Raw genomic sequence first — 21218 nt, 5'->3', positions numbered from 1 at the left:
CTGAAAGCCAAAGACAAAAACAAAATCATGAAAGCAACGAGAAAAAAAAAATCCATCACATACAAGGGAGCCCCAAATAGATTAACAGTTGACTTCTCACCAGAAACAATATAGGCCAGAAAGCAGTGTGATAACATATTTAAAGTGATGAAAGAATAATCTGTCTTTGACCCAGAATACCACGTGTGCATTCTGGATAAAATTATTAAAGATGGATATTAAAAAACCAACAATGCTCTAATCAAAAGATTTTAAAATTTAATGACTTTTTACTGCCACAGTTGGAGGACAATTACATTAGAAAGTGAGTTAAGACCCACATAATTAAGTTTACTAACGGCGCGGTCAAAGGTCCTAGAATGTTGAGGCTCCCTCTTCCATCCTTTTTGCAAGGATGGAGTTGCGTCTGACTTCGGGTGGAAACCTGTTCCCCCTTATCATATCACAGAAAGATATTTGGCCTTTGTCCCCAGTTCCTGGCACAGAGCTCCTAAAACCTGTGGAACTTCCTGAGTGATAAAGGTAATTGGCAGGCCCCTAGATAGCCTCAGGATGGAGGCTGGCTGCCAGGAAGACCATGCGCTGATTAGAAGCCTGGAACTTTCAGCCCCCCTCCCCAACCTCTGGGGGTGGGTAAAGAGCTGGAGACTGCATTGATCACCAATGGCCAATAGTTTAACAAATCATATCTATGTAATGAAACCTCCATAAAAACTCCTACACCACAGAGTTAAGAGAGCTTCTGGGTGGGTGCTCTAGAGGGCATGAAGCTCTGAACCCCTCTCCTATACCTCCTATGCAACTCTTCCATTTGGCTGTTCCTGAGTTGTGTCCTTTATAATAAACTGGTAACAGTTAAGTAAAGCACTTTCCTGAGTTCTAAGTTGTTCTAGCAAATTATTGAACCTGGGGAGGGTGCTGGTAGGAACTCTTGACTTTGTAGCCAAGTTGGACAGAAATGCTGGTAACCTGGGGACCTAATACTTTCAACTGGCATCTGAAGTGGGGACAGTCTTGTGGGACTGAACACTGAAACCTGTGGAATCTGACAGTAACTACCCAGAGCTAATTGCACAACACCCAGTTGGCATCTGCAGAGACTCCGAGAATTAGTAGGTGTCAGAAGGAAAAAACACCTCTCACCCTTCCTGCTTTCCCCTCATTCTCTATGCCTCCAACCTGTGTAACTGGAAAAACAACATAAAAGTCTTAAGTATAAATAAACAAGATGTCATGGAGTCTCAGCTACTGATAAAGTGTCAACTTTAAAATGAGTGTGTAACACAGAATTGAACTCCAAGGGAACTTTTGCAACACAAAACCCACGAGGGGTTTCCCTACAGTTTAGTGAAGTTGAAAAGTTAGTGTCGGGACCTCCCTGGTGGTGCAGTGGTTAAGAATCCGCCTGCCAATGCAGGGGACGCAGGGTCGATCCCTGGTCCGGGAGGATTCCACATGCCGCGGAGCAACTAAGCCCGTGTGCCACAACTACTGAGCCCGTGTGCCACAACTACTGAAGCCCGCACACCTAGAGCCCATGCTCTGCAACAACAGAAGCCACCACAAGGCAATGAAGAGCGGCCCCCACTCACCACAGCTAGAGAAAGCCCACGCGCAGCAACGAAGACCCAACACAGCTAAAAATTAATTTTAAAAAAGAAAAGTTAAGTGTCTTAGAAACCCTAGTGTCCATTGTTTCCTAAAGATAAATCATTTGGGTCCCCTTTGAGATTTGGGACCTATCCACATATATAATATTTATCTCCAAATCAACTGTATTACTATAATTACAGGGGAAACTTTATGTTCCTACTTTAAGTAGAAAATCGGTGCCATTTGTTAAGTAGAAGGTATGCCTTAGTTCATTAAAAAAATTGTTTAATGTTTAAATGTCTAAATCAAATTCTGTTACCACCACCAGTGCTATACATGCCACACTTTGGAAAACAATGCCCTAAAATAATGCCCTAATCCACTGTGTGGGATGAAAGGGTAAGACCAGAAACAGAAGGCACCATCTATGAAGTGCCCTGGGTTCGAGAACCAGGCTTCCTTCTAAAAAGACTGTTTTCAACTTTCTTTATAAAGGCACAAGTAACCACTAATCTCTAGAGCGCTTTGATTCAGTTATAACAGAACACTAAAAAAAAAGTTCTTTTTATTACCAGGGCTTTCAACCAGTTAATGTAACTATGGGCAACTGCAGGGCTAGACAATTAAGCTCAGTTTTAAGGACAAAACACAGCCCTGGGATTTCTGAAAAGCACCATCACCAAATGCTATTGCTCTCCAGAGATGGACCATTTTAAGTGACACACAATTACCATTGAAAGGGCACACCATTTCTTTATTCTCTTTTCTTAGCACTGTGGAGAGTCGGATGACGGAAAGTTTAAGAGAAACAGATTCTGGCGAAGGCTGTGACAAATAAAAAAACAAACATACAAAATAAAGCAAATGGGCTTCCCTGGTGGCGCGGTGGTTGAGAGTCTGCCTGCCGATGCAGGGGACACGGGTTCGTGCCCCAGTCCGGAAGGATCCCACATGCCGCGGAGCGGCTAGGCCCGTGAGCCATGGCTGCTGAGCCTGTGCGTCCGGAGCCTGTGCTCCGCAATGGGAGAGGCCACAGCGGTGAGAGGCCAGCGTACCGCAAAAAAAAAAAAAAGCAAACATCAAAACTTCTCCTTGCTGGTAATTTTTTTTCAACCTGTATTCCAGTAGGAATCAAAATCTGGAGAACAGGGATGAAAAAACAATCATGAAACAAATTCTAGGGACAAACATACCTACCTCATCCTGCTAAGCTTCCACCCTAATTAGCTTTCTGTTTCTGTGTACAGCCCAATCAGATGGGACAGGCCTCACACACCCAAAAACAAGGTGGGGACATGCCCTGAGTTCCCTGGTTCTCTTCAGTCTGATCCTTTTATTTGGTCTTAGGTGAAAGGGGCAGTAAAGCTGGGTTGCGCCTGACCTGGCTGAAGTCTGGCTGGAATTAGCACCTTTCAGTTATGCCCGATTAGTAGGGACTAGGGGCAGGCTCCTTGCCTCTGCCCTGCAGGAGATATGAGTAGAAAAATGACAGACGGGACTTCCCTGGTGGCCCAGTGGTTAAGACTCTGCGCTTCAAATGCAGGGGGTGCAGGTTTCATCACTGGTCAGGGAACTCAGATCCTGCATGCTGCACAGCCAAAAATTTTGTTTTTAAACTTTTTTTTTTTTTTTAAATTTGGTTGCACTGGGTCTTTAGTTGCAGCAGATGGGCTCCTTAGTTGTGGCTCTCGGGCTCCTCAGTTGTGGCATGCAAACTCTTAGTTGCGGCATGCATGTGGGATCTATTTCCCTGACCAGGGATTGAACCCGGGCCCCCTGCATTGGGAGCATGAAGTCTTAACCACTGCGCCACCAAGGAATAGATAAAACAAAATAAAATCTCAAAAAAATAAAAAAAAGAAAAGAAAAAAGAAAAATGACAGATATCTTTTCCAGTGCAGGAAATGCTGCTCAGCCTATGCTCCTGGGGCAAGGAGACTCATCACCCTTCACTGTGCCCTGCCTGGCACCCAGGTCAGAGCTGGCCTAGCATGGTCCTTGATAAACAACTAAAGGAAAGGTCTTGATCAATTCCAGGGAGGATACAGGCAGAGGAAAAGAAGACTTGAGAATATGTCTACCCTCCAATCCCCAAACCCACCCCAGACCTGACACAACAAACTCCCCAACAACCCAAGCCACCACAACAAACATGTATCTGCTAATGCTCTTAACTGTTAAACTGGGGTCATCTTTTGTTGCCTTTCAAAATATTTTTCCTCGGGCTTCCCTGGTGGCGCAGTGGTTGAGAGTCCGCCGGCCGATGCAGGGGACACGGGTTCGTGCCCCGGTCCGGGAAGATCCCACATGCCGCGGAGTGGCTGGGCCTGTGAGCCATGGCCGCTGAGCCTGCACGTCCGGAGCCTGTGCCCCGCAACGGGAGAGGCCACAACAATGAGAGGGCCGCGTACCGCAAAAAAAAAAAAAAAAAAAAATTTTTCCTCTCAGTTGATATGAATTTTCTAATTCTTCCCAAGGGATTTGTCCCTTTTTGATCCTCAGTGCCTCTCAAGAATTTAAATGGGTCTTCTGGGGTTTCCAGAACCTCATGCACCTGCACTGCTTACTCCTTGGTATCTAGAAGCCATTTGGTTTCACAGAAGGCTTTCAAAGACTCCATAAGTCAAAGGTCAAAATCGACATTTGTAACAGTCAGGCACAAAGAAGATTTAATAAAGAGATATACTGTGTCCATACAGCAGAAGACCCAGTATTGTTAAGATGTGAATTCTCCTCAAATTGATCCATAGATTTAACACGATCCTAATAAAAATCCTAGGAGGACTTTTTTGTGTGTAGAAATTGACAAGATGAGTCTAAAATTTATATGGAAAAGGGGAAGGACCTAAAATAGCCAAAACAAAAAGAAACAAAGTTGGAAGTCTGACAATACCTGATTTCAAGTTTACTACATAGCTACAGTAATCAAGACAGTGTAGCATTAGTGAAAGGATAAGCATATAGATCAAAAGAACAGAATACAGTCCAGAAATAGACCAACACACGTGGTCAACTGATATGTGACAAAGGGCCAAGGTTATTCAATGGAGAAAGGACAGCCTTTTCAATAAATGATTCTTGAAACACTGGACACACATATGCAAAAAAAAAGATAAGCCTTGACCCATAACTCACACTGTAAACAAAAATTTACATGAAATGCAACCATAGACCTAAATATAAACCTAAAAGTATAAAATTTCTAAAAGAAAACATAGGACAAAAATATTTGTGATTTCAGTTAGGCGAAGATTTCTTAGGTCACAACAAACAAAATTTTTAAAAATTGATAAATAGGATTTTATTAAAAATTTCTGTTCTTCCCAAGACTCTGGTAAAAAGAAATAATAATAAGACAAGCCACAGACTGGGAGAAAACATTTGCGAAACACATATCTGATAAAAGGCATATCCAAAATGTATGAAGAACTCCTACAATTCAATAAGGGAAAAAAAAAACTTTTTTTTGTTAAGTGGGCAAAAGATTTTAACACACACTTCATCGAAGATACAAATGGCAAATAAGCACATGAAAAGATGCATTAGGGAAATACAAAGTAAAAACACAGTGAAATACCACTATCCACCTATTAGAATAGCCAAAAAGAATCAAACCAAATCAAATACAATATCAAAGCTGAAACGGAATACTCATATGTTGCTGTTGAGAATAAAAAATGGTACAGTCACTTAGGAAAATAGCCCTCTAATCCCATGCCTAGGTACCCAAGAAAAATGAAAACATACAGCCACACCAAGACCTGTTAGCAAATGTTTATTGCAGCTTTATTCATAATCACTAAAATCTGTAAGCAAACCTAAATGTCCATCACCTAGGTGAATGGATGAACATGTGGAACATCTATGTGATGGAATACTACTCAGCAACAAAAAGGGACGAATTAACAATACACACACTGATGAATCTCAAAAGCATTATCCAAAGTGCAAGAAACCAGACACAAAGGCTACACACTGTATGATTCATTTGTAACATTCCAGAAAAGGCAAAACTTTAGAGACAGAAATCAGATCAGCAGTTACCAACGGTCAGGGGTAGAAAGATGGGATTGATTCCAAAGGGTCATTAGGGAATTTGGGTGGTGATGGAAATATTCTATATCTTAATTGTGGTGGCGATTACAAACTGTTTATATTTGTCAAAACTCAGACCTGTATACCTAAAAACATTCATTTTTCTGTATGTAAATTATACCTCACTAAATCCCCAGAAAAGAAGGCAAATATTTCATTTTTTAAATATAATTTATAGGGCTTCCCTGGTGGTGCAATGGTTAAGAATCTGCCTGCCAATGCAGGGGACACAGATTCGAGCCCTGTACCTGGAAGATCCCACATGCCGCGGAGCAACTAAGCCCGTGCGCCACAACTACTGAGCCTGCGCTCTAGAGCCCGCGAGCCACAACTACTGAGCCCGTGTGCTGCAACTACTTAAGCCCAAGTACCTAGAGCTCGTGCTCCGCAACAAGAGAAGCCACTGCAATGAGAAGCCTGCGCACCACAACTAAGGGTAGCCCCAACTCGCCACAACTAGAGAAAGCCCTCACACAGCAACGAAGACCCAACACAGCCAATAAATAAATAAATAATTTTAAATAAATAAATATAATTTATAAGTAAGTGCACTTATGCAAGACTAATCAGCCATGGAAAATTCTGTATAGCTGGACCCTTCCATCAAATGAATAGTTAAAACTGATGGTCTTAGACTTGGGGGGGACAAGAGCTGTTGTGATTTTTAAAGAATCTCACAAGGGAATTCCTATCCTTAATTAACTGTTAAAGAAATGGTGCAGAGCCTTAGAAAGGTAGGTACCTTATATCAACAAGAAGGGGATCGTTTTGCACATTTTTTCCCCAACAGATAAATTTTTGAAGTCAATTATCATGTAACAAGCTTAATATTGCAAATGATCTTGGGCAAGCAGTTTCTGTTTCCTCATCTGTAAAAACTTAGCTGATCTAAAGAGTTCTCTGCATTGTAAAAGCTTAAAGTCTGACTTTCCTACTAGCATAATTTAGCTGAACCTCCAGGGGGCCACTGAGTGCCCTCTGATCCAGGAAACCCGTGAACTCAAGAAAGGCAAACTCAGGCTTCCCTGGTGGCACAGTGGTTGCGAGTCCGCCTGCCGATGCAGGAGACACGGGTTCGTGCCCCGGTCTGGGAAGATCCCACATGCCGCAGAGCGGCTGGACCCTGTGAGCCATGGCTGCTGAGCCTGCGCGTCCGGAACCTGTGCCCCGCAACGGGAGAGGCCACAACAGTGAGAGGCCCGCGTACCGCAAACAAACAAACAAAAAAAAAACCAACAACAAAAAAAATGCTGTTGAGATTAAGTTTTTAGATTTTATTAAAAAACATTTTTTTTTTTTGGCCGTGCCACGTGGCATGTGGGATCTTAGTTCCCCAACCAGGGATCAAATCTGCACCCCCTGCCGTAGAAGCCCCAGGGAAATCCCAATTTATTTATATTTTTATTGAAGTATAATTGACCTACAACACTGTGTTAGTTCCAGGTGCACACCATAGTGATTCAATATTTCTGTACATTACAGAATGATCAGCACCAAAGTCTAGTTACCATCTGTCACCAAAGTTATTACAATATTAGGGCTTCCCTAGTGGCACAGTGGTTAAGAATCCACCTGCCAATGCAGGGGACACGGATTCGAGCCCTCGTCCAGGAAGATCCTACATGCCACAGAGCAACTAAGCCCATGTGCCACAACTACTGTGCCTGTACTCTAGAGCCCACGAGCCACAACTACTGAGCCCTCGTGCCATAACTACTGAAGCCCGTGTGCCTAGAGCCCGTGCTCCGCAACAAGAGAATCCACAGCAATTAGAATCCCACTCACTGCAATGAAGAGTAGCCCCCACTCGCTGCAGCTAAAGAAAGCCCGTGTAGCAACGAAGACCCAACGCAGCCATAAATAAATAAATAATAAAGTTCCCTTTAAGAAAAAAAAGTTATTACAATATTATTGACTATGTTCCTTATGCTGTACATTTCATCCCTGTGACCCATTTATTTTGTAACTGGAAATTTGTACCTCAATCTCCCTCACTTATTTCATTCATTCCCCCAAACCCCCTGCCCTCTAGCAACAATCTGTTTGTTTTCTGTATCTATGAGTCTACTTCTATTTTGTGACACTTGTTAATTTTTTGTTTTGTTTTGTTTTGCCATGCAGCACAGTTTGTGGGATGTTAGTTCCCCGACCAGGGATTGAACTCATGCCCTCGGCAGTGAAAGCACAGAGTACTAACCACTGAACTGCCAGGGAATTCCCAATTTTTTTGTTTTTTAGATTCCACATGTAAGTGAAATCATACGGTATTTGTCTTTCTCTGTCTGACTTATTTCACTTAGCATAATATCTCCTAGGTCCACCCATATTGTCACAAATGGCAAGATTTCATTCTTTTTTATGGCTGAGTAAAATTCCATTGTGTATGTGTGTGTGTGTGTATACACACACACACACAATCTTCTTTATTCATTCATTTATTCATTTATTGATGGACACTTGGTTTGCTTCCATATCTTGGCTATTGTAAATGCTGCTGCAATGAACATTAGTGTTTTTTTAATTAGTGCTTTGTTTTCTTCGAATAAATACCCAGAAGTGGAATTGCTGGAGGGTACGGTTGTTCTACTTTTAATTTTTTGAGGAACCTCCCTATTGTTTTTCATAGTAGCTGTATCAATTTACATTCTCACCAACAGTGCGCAAGTTTCCCTTTTCTTCATATCCTCGTCAGCACTTGTTTTTTGTTGTCTTTTTTTTATTCGGCCGCACCGTGTGGCATGTGGGATCTTAGTTCCCCAACCAGAGATCGAACCCGGGCCCCAGCAGTGAAAGCACTGAGTCCCAACCACCAGACCACCAGGGAATTCCCATTGTTGTCTTTTTGATAATAGCCATTCTGACAGGTGTGAGGTGATATCTCACTGTGGTTTTGGTTGCATTTCCTTGATGATTAGTGATGTTGAACATCTTTGAATGTGTCTGTTGGCCATCTGTATGTCTTCTTTGGAAAAATGTCTATTCAGGTCCTTTGTCCATTTTTTAATTGAGTTGGTTTTTTTTGATGTTGAGTTGTATGAGTTCTTTGTATATTTTGGATATTACCCCTCATCAGATATATCATTTGCAAGTATATTCTCCCATTCAGTAGGCTGCCTCTTTATTTTGTTGATAGTTTCCTTTGCTGTGTAAAAGCTTAGTAGTTTTATGTAGTTTGTTTCCCTTGCCTAAGGAGACATATTCAAAAAAATAATGCTCTTCGACTGATATCAGAGTGTACTGCCTATGTTTTCTTCTAGGAGTTTTATGGTTTCAGGTCTTACATTTAAGTCTTTAACCCATTTTGAGTTTATTTTTGTCATTTCTTTTTCTTTCCTTCTTTCTTTTTTTTTTTTTAGCTGTACCACACGTCATGTGGGAGCTTAGCTCCTAGACCAGGGATCGAACCCATGCCCCCTGCAGTGAAAGCACAGAGCCTTAACCACTGGACCACCAGGGAAATCCCTCGAGTTTATTTTTGTAAATGGTGTGAGAAAGTAGTCTAGTTTGATTCTCATGCCTGTAGCTGTCCAGTTTTCTCAACATCATTTATTGAAGAGACTGTCTTTTCCCCATTGTATATTCTTGCCTCCTCTGTCACAGATTAATTGATCATATAAGCATATTTCTGGGCTCTCTATTCTGCTCCATTGATCTATGTGTCTGTTTTTGTGCCAGTACTATACCATTTTGATTACTGTAACTTTGTAATATAGTTTGAAATTGGGGAGCATGATACCTCCAGTTTGTTCTTCTTTCTCAAGATTGTCTTGGCTATTCAGGGTTGTCATTGAGACCTTGATAGGGAACACACTGAATCTGTAGATCACTTTGGGTGGCATGGACATTTAAAAAATATTAAGTCCTCCATTCCATGAACATTATCTTAGTCTTAATTAACATAATAAAGGCCATGTAAGAGAAGCCCACAGCTCATATCATAATCAATAGGAAAAAACTGAAAGCTTTTCCTCTAAGATCAGAAACAAGACAAGGATGCCCACTCTCACCACTTCTATTCAACATAGTCCTGGAACTCCTTGCCAGAGCAATTAGGCAAGAAAAAGAAATAAAAGTCAGCCAAATTGGAAAGGAAGAAGTAAAATTATGTATTTGCAGATGACATGATCAAATATGAAGAAAACTCTAAAAACCCCACAAAAAAACTGTTAAAATGAAATGAAAACTGTTAAAATGAATCAACAAAGTGCAGGATATAAAATCGACATACAAAAATTAGTTGCCTTTCTATTTACTAACAAGGAACTATCTGAGAAGGAAATTAAGAAAATAATTCCATTTGCAATAGTACCAAAAGAATAAAATCCTTAGGAAAAAATTTAACTAAGGATGTGAGAGACTTGTACACTGAAAACATTGATGAAAGATAAAAAATAAATGTAAACATAGCTTGGTGCTTGTACTTTGTACTTTACAAAGTGTTTTCACGATAGTATCTCATTTGAGCCTGATGCCAATGCTGTGAAGTAGAAGGGCAGGTAGAAGGCTTGCCAACAGACAAGGCAACTGAGGCCCCAAGAGGACTGGATGAGAAGCTGGTTATTCATCAGGTTAGTGACAGAGGGTTAGATCTTGGGTGTCCTGCATGGCCTTTGGGCTCTTTCTACGGCCTTACTCAGATGACAGAGTAACCACTTAATGAGCACCAACAGCATAAACTGCAGTGGACCACAGGGATTATGTAACCCCGTCAAAGGCACCACCAGTGCAGGCAACAATCTCTACGGAAGATGATACACACATAAGGCTGGGAAACATCTACGTTGTATCACGTTAAATAGGATTATGAAAGTAATCACACACACATACATGTGCTCTACTGCTTGATACTCTTCAGCGGCCTCAGGCTTAAATCCACATTCCTATTCCTCAGTATAGCAGTCAAGGCCTGTCACAGGCCAGCCCCTCTCCAGGCCCTTCATGCCACTGCCTACCTCCCATTCCATGCTCTGGCTGTGCTCGGCTGCTTGTGGTTCCTCATGTGGGCCATGCCCAGGGACACATGCCCTCTCCCCACCTCTTCTTAAAATGTGCTTCTTGGGCTTCCCTGGTGGCGCAGTGGTTGAGGGTACGCCTGCCGATGCAGGGGACATGGGTTCGTGCCCCGGTCCGGGAAGATCCCACGTGCCGCAGAGCAGCTGGGCCCGTGAGCCATGGCCGCTGAGCCTGCATGTCCGGAGACTGTGCTCCGCAACGGGAGAGGCCACAACAGTGAGAGGCCTGCGTACCGGAAAAAAAAAAAAAAAATGTGCTTCTCATCAAGCTAACATCTACTTATTCTTTCCATCTTAGTTCAGGCATCACCTTCTCCTGGACACATATGCACGCGTGCACACATGCATGGGACTCTTGGTCAGCTGTCCTTCTATCGCTCCATATGATTCTGTATCACTTACTTGTCCATCTGACTCCTAGTCTATGAGCTCCTTGAGGTCAGGGCATGAGCCTTTTGTCCCTCTGAATCGTGTGTGCACAGGGCCAGGCACACAGTAAAGGCTCAACGCATACCTAACAAATGACTGTGCGAGCACGGAGGCCCAGCATGGAGCGCTCCAACAGCCTCGCGACTTCAGACGCTTCGCAAAGCGGGATGCTATTAAAGAATCAAGATGTCTGGGAAGGGATAAGGGGAAGGTGCAACTTCCCTGACTGTGGAAAATATCTTAAGCAACTTCAATGTGAGCTTTTGCCTGTTCTTCCCTGGGCCTCCTGACACAGATGACGTTAGTGCCCAGCCAGGGGTTGGGAAACCTGAGCCAGTCAACAAAGCCAAAGTGAGCAGTGGACTGTTCACAGCTGAAGACCCAGCGGCCCTGAAAAATGAGGTGACTGACCTGAAGGCTCCCTGAAACTTAGCAGCAGGGTTAGTTCCAAACTCAGGCATCGGAATCCCAGTTCAGGGCTCTCTCTACAGCACCAGGCACCCTTTGGATCTGAGGTAAGGCTCAAAGGGCTGTGGACCTGACTGGCACCAAGGGTCTTACATAGGACAGGAAGCACACGACAAAAGGACCGAGATCTTGAACATAAACATGTACCAGACCAGCAATAATCAGCACAGGTCCCAGCGGAGATAGGCTATCGAGAGAATGAGAATCCAGAGACACATTTTCTTCTCCCTCCGTGCTAAAGATTCCCATGTGTTTGTTGCCTTCCTGACTTTGACTCTGGACAAGGCGCAGGCTGAATGCCTCAGGTACCTTATCTTCAAAATAACCTGCAAAGCAGCTATTAGATCCTCATTTGTACCTATGAAGACAATAGAGCAGAGAGGGGTAAGTATTTAGCTCAAGGTCCCAGAGCTAGTAAGTGGCAGGGCAGGAATTTGAACCTGAGTTTTCTCTACTAACCAAAGTGGCTTTGCGTGATCAGGAAACTTTAAACTACAGCTTGCAGTGACTCTTCAAGTCTCAGTTTTGCTGTCTACAGTTGAAGATGATTCTGTGCTGGTGTTCTTCAGTAGTGATCCATGTGAGATCCACAGGGGTATTTAAGAGGCTCAATGCATGGTACAATGAAAGAAGGAAGATGACCGTGTTTTAAAACAAACAGTCTGGAGCTGACCATCAAACTTTCTGGGCATTCATCCCTCAGCCAGCAGCAGAGGTAAGAACGGAAGTGTCTGAAACTCAAGAATGACTCAATAGTTTGCTTTTCCTTGGAGAGCAACAGACATGTAAATATACCCAGTGCTGGAGACTCTACTCATGGCAGACATGGGAGAAACCGAAGAGCACCCATCTCAGGCACCCAGTAGAGGGAACAGCATGTAAAGACAGCCTATGTGAGAGCCCAGTTTGTTCAGAACACAGCACCCAGGTCTGGCTGAAGGGAAGTGTGATGGTCAGTCTTATATGTCAGCCTGGCTAAGCTACAGCTCCCGTTATTCAATCAAATGCTAACCCAGGCTTTGCTGTGAAGCTACTTTATAGATGTGATTAAAGGTTATAATCAATTAACCTAAATAAGAGAGATTATTCTACATAATCTAGGCTTCCATCAGTTGAAAGGGCTTAAGAGCAGAACTGAGGCTCCCTGAAAGAAGAAACTCCACATATGCCCAGCGGCCTTGGCTTGTACCTGTGAGTTCCAGCCTGCCCCTCCTGATGGCCAGACCTACAGATTTGGGACTTGCCTTGCCAGACCTCACAATCATGCAAAGCCAATTCCTTGTAATAAATCTCTTAATATATATCTCACACTGGTTCTGTTTCTCTGATTGATCCCTAACTGATATAGGAAGACAGGCACGTCTCAGAAGGTGGGGATAAAGGGGAAGCTCAAGCTGGACCTGGATTAGAGAGCCCTGCAGTGCATGTTAAAGGCTCTGGACTTTTCCTGAAAAGATAAGGGGAGAAGCAGAAGGGATTCCAGCAGATGAAGAGCAGAATCAGATCTGCATTTTAGATGCTGTGAGTCTGTCTCCCTGTAGGATGGTGAATGAACTGGAGTATACGGGGCAAGACAGGAGGTGGCACCACAAAAAGGGAGGAAGCTGGAGCCATAATTCAGGTAGGAAATGGTGAGATCTTGGTTGGACAAAGGCCTAGCAGTGGAAATGGAGAGAAAGGGGTGAGTTTGAGAGAAACTGAGGAGTTCAGCCTTGTAGAACTTGGTGACTTACTGGCTGGGGATGAGGGAGAGGGAAGAGGACTCCAAGCTGATTTTCAGGTTGATGGCACTTTTCATCCCGCTGGACCTCAACGCTACATGGCAGCAACTAGAGGTGTCATCTCTCGTGCACCAGCTGCCAAATCAAAACATGAAGCCAAGGACACTCACTAACTACCCAGATGCTACATACAGATCATCCAGCTTGATAACAAGAATATGCCTACAAGACACCCTGTTGTGAGCCCTTTGGCTCTTTTAGACTGAATCCTTCAGCTGCCCCTGTGCAGAATAAGGTAAAAGACAACATCTGGCAGAACAAAGCCAGAAAAACCTGGCTGGAAAGATCCTGGGTAGGAAGGAGGGAGGTGAGAGCAGGGGCATGGTCAGAGCAGCTGTTTCTGCCATTTCCCAGACCGTGGAGTAGACCAAAGTCCTGGTGGGAATCTGATAGCCTCAGGGGGAGAGTGAGTGCTGGGGCTCTGGCTGGTGAAAAATACCAGAGCTTCCACAGGAACCCTGGGAGAGCTGGTGGTGAACAGAGAGGAAGACAAGAAACCCAAGCAACACCACCCACATCACAGCTTTGACTCCATTTCCTGTCTGCAAAATGGGCAGAGTTATTCCACTTACCACCAAACAGGAGAAAAGGGATAATCAAGCTAGAAAAGACTTGGAAAAATACCAAGGTCTGTCTGGGAGAAGGAAGAGATGGAACAGAGGCATTTGTTTTAGTGACTGGCTAAACGATCTTGTCATCACCATTAGTTTCTTTATGGTCATGACATTTTTTTTTTAACTTTTTATTATTTATTTTTGGCCGCATTGGGTCTTCACTGCTGTGCACAGGCTTTCTTTAGTTGCGGCGAGCAGGGGCTACTCTTAGTTATGGTGCACGGGCTTCTCACTGCGGTGGCTTCTTTTGTTGCGGAGCACAGGCTCTAGGCGTGCGGGCTTCTGTAGTTGTGGCACATGGGCTCAGCAGTTGTGGCTCGCGGGCTCTAGAGCGCAGGCTCAGTAGTGATGGCGCATGGGCTTAGTTGCTCCGCAGCATGTGGGATTTTCCCGGACCAGGAATTGAACCCGTGTCCCCTGCACTGGCTGGCAGATTCTTAACCACTGCACCACCAGGGAAGTCCCAGGGTCATGACATTTTAAAAGAGGAAAAGACAGGACCTAAAAACATTCATTAATGAGGTTTTGTTTCTAATAACGGTGGACAAGATGCTACTAGACTAACCCTCTTGAAAATAACCATAACCTTTGGACAAAATAGAAAAGCTTTTCCCTGAAGGTACTGAAAAGCAAACAAAATCAGGCATAAACCGGAGGGGTGGTCCTCTTGGAAGGAAATGGCAATGGATAAGCTTTCCATTTCTTTTTATAGCTCTTCACCTAAAGGCAGGCTCCATTAGGAGCCAGGCCAGGAGGCTAAAACTTTGGTAGAAACCCAAAACCCAGTCTTACTGGCTTAAAGAATCTAAGGCCACTTTGGAGCAGCTACAACAGCAAGAAAGTGATGCTGGAAAGGACCGAGCCAAGGAGGTGGAACCACAAAGTCTGCATATAAACTCAGTCTGACTCTATGGCTAACTATGAACTATGCATGCAGAGGGCATAACCAGCCTACTTTAAGAGATTTTAGCTGCCATTTACTACAGGGGAAACAGAGTTCAGAGATTTGAGCCCAGCCACATTAAGTGCCTGATAAACAGAAAAATCAAACTCTACAGAGGAACATAACAATCCAGAGTCTCTAAAACATATCACTCATAATGTCAGAGATACAATCCACAGTACTAAACAACACAGACACAGGAAAATGCAAACCATTCAAAAGAAAAGGCAACCAATGAGACTGACCCTGAGATGACTGAGATATTAGAATGACAAGGATTTTTATAGAAGCTGGTATAACTATGCTGAAAGATTTTAAAAAGAAAACATACTTGTAATGAACAAATTGGAAATGTCATCAGAGAAACAAATTATTAAAAAATAACCAAATGGGATCTACCCAAGAATAAAAATATATGTCCACACACAGACTTGCAGCATATGTTCATAGCAGCATTATTTATAGTGGCCAAAAAGTGAAACCAACCCAAATAGCCATCCACTGATGAACAGATAAGCAAAACATGCTATATTCATACAATTAATATTATTCAGCCATAAAAATGAATGAAGTACATACGATACAACACAAATGAACCTTGAAAACATTATGCTAAGTGAAATATACCAGATACAAAAGACCACATTTACATGTGATTCCATTTACATGAAATGTCCAGAATAGGCAAACTCATAAAGACAGAAGGTAGGGCTTCGCTGGTGGCGCAGTGGTTGGGAGTCCATCTGCCGATGCAGGGGACACGGGTTCGTGCCCCGGTCCGGGAGGATCCCACGTGCCGCGGAGCGGCTGGGCCCGTGAGCCATGGCCGCTGAGCCTGCGCGTCCGGAGCCTGTGCTCCGCAGCGGGGGAGGCCACAACAGTGAGAGGCCCGCGTACCGCAAAAAAAAAAAAGACAGAAGGTAGATTCGTGGCTGGCAGAGGCTCAGGCGAGGGGTGAATGGGGAGAAATTGCTAGTGGGTACAGTGTTTCTTTTGGGGGTAATGAAAACGTTCTGGAATTAGATAATGAGGATGATTGCACAACATTCTGTATATACTAAAACCCAATGAATTGTATACCTTAAAATGGTTAATTTTATATGTGAATTAAAAGGTAAGGTAAAAAACATTATGGGAAACTGGGTGATGAATATAAAACTCTGTACTATGTTTGCAATTTTTCTGTAAATATAAAATTACTCCAGGGACTTCCCTTGCAGTCCAGTGGTTAAGACTCTGTGCTCCCAATGCAGGGGGCACAGGTTGGATCCCTGGTCAGGAAACTAAGATCTCACATGCCTTGTGGCATAGAATAGAATAATTCCAAAATAAAAAGTTTATTTTAAAGTAATTCTATATATAATAGCATCCAAAAACATTCTTAGGAACATAAATTTAAAAATATATTCAAGACCTGTACACTTAGAAGTACAAACCATTGCCAAGAGAAATTAAGAACACTCAGGCAGAGTTATACCATGTTCATGAATTGTTAAGATGTCAATTCTCCCTAAATAAGGGTGAACAATCATCCCAGTCTGCCTGGGATGGAGGGGGTTCTCAAGATGCAAGAATATCATTTCTAAAACCAGGGCAGTTTGGGGGAAACCAGGATGAATTTCTCATCTAACTTCAAATTGATCTATTGTTTCAATACAATCCCAATTAAAATCTCAGCTGTTTTTTTTTTTAGAAATTGACAAGCTGATTCCAAAATTTATGTGGAAAAACAAAGAACCTAGAGTAGCCAAAACAATTTAGAGGAAGAACAAAGTTGGAGGACTCACAATATCTGATTTCAAGTCTTACTAAAAACTACAGTAAGTACGGTATTGGGTGAAAGGATAGACTCAAGATGAATGGAAATAGACCCTCACATATATAGTAAACTGATTTTCAACAAAATTACAAAGGGAATTCAATGAGAAAGGCTAGTCTTTTCAACAAATTGTCATGAACAATTGGACACCCATATGACAAAAAAAACAACCCAAAAACTTCAAACTACAATTCATACCATTCACACAAATAACTCGAATGGATCATAGACGTAAATATAGAACCATAAAACTATAAAACTTCTAGAAGAAAACACAGGAGAAAATCTTTGGGGCATGCAAATTAAAACTACAAGATACCACTATATACCCCCGGAATAGGCAAAATTAGAAAGACTGATAACATCAAGTGTTGACAAAGATGAGGAGCAACCAAAATGTCTCATTTCATGGGTAGGAGTGTAAAATGGTACAACCACTTTGGAAAAAGGTGTCCTAAAACTAAACATAACCTACTCAATGAGTCAGCAATTCCTCTCCTAAGTAAGGACCCAAAAGAAATAAATACTTAAAAAATGTGTACACAAATATTCATAAAAGCTTTTTCATAACAGCCATACTGGAAACATCCCAGGATTTCATCTAGGGGTAAATGAATAAACGGTGGTATATTAATAAAATGGGATTCTACTCAGCAATAAAAAGGAACAAATTAGTAATGCAACAGAGATGAATCTCAGAAACATGATGCTGAGTGAAAGAATTCTCACACACAAGAGTACATAGTATATGATTCCATTTACTTGAAGCTCTTGAACAAGCAAAATTAATTTACGGTTTAAAAAATCAGAATAGTGGTTACTTCTGAGGGTGGGGGAAGAGCTGACTGGGAAGGGGCAAGAGGGAACTTTCTAGGGTAATGGTAATGTGCTAAATCCTGCTGGAAACTTGGGTTACACTCATGTATATTACTTGAAAAATGCATAAAATGCTACACTTATGATTTGTGCATTTCACTAAATGCAAATTTCACTTTAAAAATTCCATTAGCTACTAAATCCAACAGAATGCCCACTGCCAGTTCATGATAGGACTTCAGAAACAAGAATAGGAATTGGACCGTTCCCTCTTCTCAGCATCTCTACACACTCCCCTTGGACACTCCCCAAATCAGGTAAGGATAAGTCATTTGCCCAACTCTTGTACCATCAGGCACCAGGTACCCTTGAGCTGTTCTTCTCCCAAACAAGATCCCAAAATAGATTCTGAAATTTATGCCTAGTATAAAAGAGTGATTGGCCTCTACTCTTCCTGGGCACTTGTTTTTTTGGGTTTTTTTTGCAGCATCATGTGGCATGTGGGATCTTAGTTCCCTGACCAGGGATCAAACCCGTGCCCCATGCAGTGAGAGCGCGGACTCTTAACCACTGGACGGCCAGGGAAGCCCCTCAACTATCCCCTCTTGAACTGAATATGAAATAAACAGGCCGACTCCGTTTTCTCCGAGAACACGTGCAACTCTAGTTGAAAGATACATTAAAACATAGAAAAAAAACTAGAACAGTACCTAGCATATGAATACATTAATGAAGCAAGTATTTTGAAGAAGCCACAGGCTTTTTCCTTTTTTTTTTTGGCCCCGCTATACGGCTTGCAGGATCTCCGTTCCTCGACCCGGGACTGAACCCAGGCCACGGCAGTGAAAGCCCAGAATCCTAACCACTAGGCCACCAGGGAACTCCCCACAGGCGTTTTTATTTTTATCTTATTTCAATGAAAAAGGATGAAAGGCCACACTGAGCCTTTCATCTAAAAGAGTGGGGATACCTCAGCTATAAATTTCGAGGAACAAACTACTTTGGCCAAGTAGCCATCCCTCCCTTACCCCAGGAGGCCATCATTAACCTTTCAACTCCCCAGTGGGTGTGGTCCTCTAGCAAGAACTGATTCACCCAAACAAACACAGGTGTCCCCCACCTGTACCACCTGCAGTGGCTCAGCCTGGGAAGGAGAGGACTCCCTCCAGCTTCCAGAGCTCAACCCTTTCATTTGTTAAGGTCATTTGCTAATTAAAAAAAAAAAGAGAAACAGAAAACACTTGAGGACTAGAGCACAAAAGAAGAGTTAGCTCCTGGTTATCCTGCTAAAGATCCTTTGTCCCCTTTTTAGGGAAACGCTGTCAGCCTGGAAACTATTTTTCTCATCAGAGTAAAGCTGAGGTAGAGAAAGTGAAGAGGGAAAGAAGAGACACAAAACATGGAGAAAACATGAAGTCCTGCAGACCTTAAATTCAGGTCTGTCCCTGGGGCTCAGGATGCTCCTGTCTGCTTGGCCACAGCGCTCCTTCCTCATATCTTATGAGGCCTCCATGAGCCCCAGGTCCAGAAGCCCGGGAAAAGGACCCGTGGAGCACAGTGGGTTTATAAAGCTGATGACCACCCCACCTCCCCTCCCTGCATTTTCTCTGAGCTGATAAGCAACACTCCCTACGCCCAAATGCTCTTATGTAGGAGTATGTGAGCCTTAAAAAACAAAACAACAACAAAATCTATAGCAAAGAGACCAAATTGATCTGACCAAATTGATTCTTTTGTCTTTTTCTAGAATTTTGCTCTTTCCCACAAAGTAACAGCAAGAGTGGAATGAGAACCTGCAATAGTTCTCAGCTGCTCTTCCTTGCCTTCCTGGAAGCCCATTTTAGCCTCTGGAAGCCAATGATGCCAGATTTGGGAAAGCAAGCAGACTGAAACTTCCAGTTTCTCTGGGAGAAGTCAGCTCCTCCTGCCACCTTCTGGGACTCTTAAGATGGCCCAAGAGCTGCATTGATGCCTCCTCTCCTTTGATCTGACCCAAGGACCCCCAAGTGAGAGTAGTAATTAGCAACTCTATTCAAAACAAACCTCCCTCCCCATGTGCATCTGACTAGCATCAAATAAGATCTTTCCCCATTTTGCTCCTCAAAATGTCCTAAGAGCTGATTTTGTACAAATTACAGCTAAATGTCCAAATTCTTATCACGACTCTGTTAAAAACCTCAAAATCATTCCTGCCAAGAGCCCCACATCAGGGGAGATGACCCAGTGTAAAGACCACTGTATTGCACACTCCACAGACTACAGTGTCCATCACATCCTGAATTGTGCAATGAGGCAGCACTACCTAGTGGGTGGAGAATCAGAGTACTCGATAATACATTCACTTTGTCCACTGCATCTTTCAGATGGCAGAACACAGGGCCAACCCAGGAACCAGCATTCACCACTGCTGGCTGGACCCCAGGTGGCGGCATCACGGCTGCCTCTGGCTTAGCACAGGCCCTCTCTATTTCACCCTCAGGTCCAGACCCCAACCCCATCCACTCCCTCTCTGCAATGTACTCTATGCTCACCCTTTGAAAGGGGGTGGGGGAACCAGAGAATGCAACCACTAATTCAAACCAGAAAAACCCAAGGCCACAGAAGTGAAAAGAGTTTTTCATCCAGTCTGTCTGAAAGACCCCTTCCCCTTTAAGAATTTTGGCTTGGCTACTTGGCTCACCGCTGTCAGCCAGAAACCTATTTTCTTCACTCACTCCTGCAAATAAAAGGAAGTGAAATGTGTGTATGTGGCTTTGCAACTGAGCTCTTTTTTGTGCTTAAGGGAAGAAAGGTGGGGGTCAGGGGTAGAGGTACCACACAGAACTGGATGCATGTAGGTGAGAGGCCAAGGTGTAACCTCACTGGCCTGGGATGTGGAGACGTCATCTCTGACTAGATGATACACAACATCAAGTGCCTCATGCTACCCTGCTGCTTTACACCTGGGGACTAAAACAAATGTTTTTTATTTGCTGCTGCTTCTCCTCCCCCCTCTCCTAGGATGATTTATGAGCTGAGACAGAGAGGGGTTGCTTGGTAGGAGTCAAAATTTTGGGCTGGAACAACTGGTGACTTGTCAACAGCACACCATCAAATGGTCCTCACAACCCCACTAAATGCAGACAGAACCAGCCTGTGACAAGGAGCTGACACCCACCTGAGTTTAGTAGGTAACAGAGACCACTGGGCGGTGCAGTGGTTTAACTTCTCAAATGAGAAGCTATTTTATCCAAGCAAAAAGCTGCTGTCTCCTAACAAACGGGCTCTCTGAAAAGACTGGAAAGGAGGAACTCTCTCTATCTAGGTAATGGGATGGGATGTGTCCACAGCGCCATTTGTTATTTCTTTTTCCCTAGCAGTTAACAACCCCAACCCCTTCCACTAGGCCCTGATCCAAGACCACCACCGCATCCAGTACAGCAGGGCATGAAAACCACAGCCTGTAGTCTGCTCCCAGTCTGTCATTTGAAACAAACAAACAAATGGACTTCCCTGGTGGTGCAGTGGTTGAGAATCTGCCTGCCAATGCAGGGGACATGGGTTCGGGCTGGTCTGGGAAGATCCCACATGCTGCTGAGGAACTAAGCCCGTGAGCCACAACTACTGAACCCCGCGAGCCTAGAGCCTGTGCTCTGCAACAAGAGAAGC

At 43.4% G+C, this 21218-nt stretch overlaps 1 protein-coding gene across 1 annotated transcript in view; it reads right to left on the bottom strand.

Annotated features, from left to right (window-relative positions):
- Positions 1–21218, bottom strand: part of STOX1 (storkhead box 1) — a 51587-nt gene that overhangs the window by 29186 nt on the left and 1183 nt on the right. The gene's annotated exons all lie outside the window — the stretch shown is intronic.

This window comes from Delphinapterus leucas, chromosome 16, assembly GCF_059928025.1.
Source record: "Delphinapterus leucas isolate spDelLeu-1000000601 "Yukka" chromosome 16, BTC_Dleu_Yukka2, whole genome shotgun sequence".
NCBI classification, from domain to species: Eukaryota; Metazoa; Chordata; class Mammalia; order Artiodactyla; family Monodontidae; genus Delphinapterus; species Delphinapterus leucas.
The sequence above is the reverse complement of the archived record's forward strand: the minus strand, read 5'-3'. Positions and strand labels throughout refer to the sequence as shown.